The sequence below is a fragment of the Halichoerus grypus genome, chromosome 14 (assembly GCF_964656455.1).
Source record: "Halichoerus grypus chromosome 14, mHalGry1.hap1.1, whole genome shotgun sequence".
In the NCBI taxonomy this organism is placed as follows: domain Eukaryota; kingdom Metazoa; phylum Chordata; class Mammalia; order Carnivora; family Phocidae; genus Halichoerus; species Halichoerus grypus.
The window spans coordinates 70,565,433-70,568,629 of NC_135725.1; the positions used below are offsets into that span (position 1 = coordinate 70,565,433).

Sequence of the window (3,197 nt, forward strand, 5' to 3'; positions counted from 1 at the left end):
AAGTATTTACACTACAGAAATGGGCAAACACTGCCAGTCAAGGCTTCTCTTCCTGGAAGCTGGTTGTTAAAAGTTTACCAACACACCACTGTCTTAAGGTCACTGTGGGAGAGAATCAAAGAAAACTAAAGTGCTTTACCAACTCACCCAGGAAATCCAGACAGAGAAGCAAAATGTAAAGGGAAAATGCAGTCCGTGGAGTCAGAGGAAAAGAAAGACAGGAAGACCCAGCCAGGCACGTCTGGTCATGGCTTAATTAACAGGTGGTCTTTTGTGACCACCCTCGGGATTCAGGCTTCCTCTTCTGTGACTGAGATGTATCCTATTTTTCTCTTTTCTCACTTTGAAATTGCTATTTCTGTCTGTGCTGCTGCCCTGGATGGTAACAAAGCAGCTGAGGTCTGCCCAGGAGGAGCCAGGGACAGAAAATGTACAAAGGTTCACAGCTGCAAGGGAGACAAGTCCATGCCACCGGGAAAGGCAGTTTTATGTAGAGCAGCCACCTCTGCTGTTCTGGTGTGGATTTGGGGCTTCTCTTAAAATAGAACGATAAACGTGCAGGTCTAGACTAAGCAGCAATTTTGGTTTTAGGGAAAGCTGATACCCAGCAGGATGAGGATAACCCCGAGAAAGTTTGTTTTCAGCATTTTGGGCTCAATTAACCAGGAAAAGTGCCTGGCAAAAAAAACAAAAAACAAAAAACAAAACCAGGAGTATGCCTTCAGGGTATTTATGAGATGACCCTCCTACAAATTCCCAGACTATAAGCTCTGCCTTTGGAGAAATGAGGTGAAACCTTAACAGTTCTGGAAGAAATCATCTCTGTGCCCTAATCCTCTCTTCAAGTCCCAGGAAAAATCCACCCTGGGTATTTATACTACCTCTCATCCACCTACTCTGCTTCTCCTAGCTGATCATAAGGAAAACTAATGGAAACCAGAAAAAAGTAACATCTTTCCCCAGTTCCCAGTTGCCTAAGTCAAATAGTACAAAATGCTGGGGAAATGGAGGAGAGGAGACAGCAAGGTTTGGTAGGGGTGGTAGGTGCAGACAGAGGTGGTAAGAGACAGCTACATGGACAAATGGACCCTTGAACTGACCCTTAAAGGAATAGGCAGAGAATAAAAGGAAAAGGCATTTCAGACAAAGGCAATGGAGCAGGTAAATGAAAGATATGGTTGTTATATTAAAAGGTGCTCAAGGTCCCACACCAAGGGGGTGGTTCTCAGTGCCTCAAGTTTCTGTCTGGTTCAGCCTACTCGCCTCCACTCCAGCCTCCACTGCGTCCATCAGGATGACCCAGAAGTCCTACAAGGTGCCCACCTCTGGTCCCTGGGCCTTCAGCAGCCGCTCGTACGCAAGCGTGCCTGGCACCCACATCAGTTGCTCGGCCTTCTCCCAGGTGGGCAGCAGGAGCAGCTTCTGGGTTGGCCTGGCCACCAGCATGAGTGTGGTCAGGGTCAGGTCAGTGTGGCTACATCGGGGCCAGGGGAAGGAGGAACATCACAGCCCTCAGTGAAACAGAGCCTCCTCTGCCCCATTAAGCTGGAAGTGGACCCCAACACCCAGGCCGTGCAAACCCAGGATAAAGAGATCAAGACCCTCAAGAACAAGTTCACCTCCTTTATCAACAAGGTATAGAACTTAGAGCAGCAAAACCAGATTGTGGAGACCAAGTGGAGCCTCTTACAGCGACAGAAAACGGCTCAGAGCAACATGGACAACATGTTCAAGAGCTACGTCAACAACTTTGGGCAGCAGCTGGACACAGTGGCCCAGGAGAAGCTGAAGCTGGAGACAGAGCTTGGCAACATGCAGGGGCTGGTGAAGGACTTCAAGAATAAGAACAAGCAAGAGATTAAAGAGAGATCAAAGAGCATGCAGAGATGGGAAGACAAAACTGTCCTTGTCAAAATGGCTGTGGATGAAGCTTCCATGAACAAGGCGGAGCTGGAGTCCCACCTGGAGGGGCTAACCGACAAGAGCAACTCCTTAAGTCCACTGTATGAAGAAGAGAACCAAGAGCTGCAGTCACAGACCTCCGACACCTCCATGGTCCTCTTCATGGACAACAATGCTCCCTGGACCAGATGGCATCATCGCCAAGGTCAAGGCCCAGTACAAGGGGATCACCAACCACAGGCAGGCCAATGCTGAGACCATGTACCAGATCAAGTACAAGGAACTGCAGATACTGGCTGGGAAGCACGGGAATAACCTGTCGCATGCACAAAGATAGACATTTCCGAGATGAGCCAGAACATCAGACAAATCCAGGCCGAAATCTAGGCCCTCAAAGGCCAAAGGGCTCTCCCGGGGGCTGCCATCACTGATGCAGAGCAGTGTAGGAAGCTGGCCATTAAGGATGCCAACGCCAATGGAGGGTGCCCTGCAGCAAGCCAACTAGGACATGGCGTGGCAGCTGCATGAGTACCAGGAGCTCATGAACATCATGCTGGCCCTGAACATCAAGATCACCACCTACCACACTGCTGGAGGGTGAGGAAAGCTGGCTGGAATCTGGGATGCTGAACACGAGTATCCCTACCAAGACCACCAGCAGCTACTCTGGTGGACTGAGCTCAATCTTATGGGAGTCTTATGAGCCCTGGCCTCAGCTACAGCCTTAGCTTCTTCCAGTCCAGCTTCAGCTCTGTCAGGGGCTCCAGCTCCTTCAGCTGCTCAGCTTCTCCAAGGCCATGGTTGTAAAGAAGATTGAGACCCGCAATGGGAAGCTCCTGTCTGAGTCGTCTGATGTCCTGTCCAAGTAAACAGCCACTGCAGTCCCTCCCAGTCTCTTCTCTCCTGTGGCTGCCATACAGCCTTTGGGGGAATGTGCAGAGGAGTGATTGGGAATAGGAGACCCACCTAAGGCTCAGCCCCACTCCTCATTCTACCCTTGGGGGTAGTCTACTGCCCTGGGTATCCTCTCTTGCCCATGCCCCTAACTAAAAGTCAATTCAAGTGTCTTTTCCCAAATAAAGCTTTAGCTGGCTCTGCCCCCTCACCAAAAAATGCTCAAACTCATTAGTCATGAAAGAAATTCAAATTAAAAACCACAGTGAGAGTTAGAAAGCCACAAGAGAACATACCCCAACAATGAGAGAAAACCAGACAATCTATAAAATCATAACTTCCCTTGAGCCCATCAGAGTATGGAGGTTACAAGGCGAATCAGGAGATCTGAATTCCTACGA

The 3,197-nt window shown here is 49.4% G+C and overlaps 1 pseudogene; it reads left to right on the top strand.

The window, feature by feature from the left end:
• Positions 1 to 1,174: 1,174 nt before the first annotated feature.
• On the top strand, positions 1,175 to 2,771 carry LOC118535149 (keratin, type II cytoskeletal 8 pseudogene; annotated as a pseudogene).
• The last annotated feature ends 426 nt before the right edge of the window (positions 2,772 to 3,197 follow it).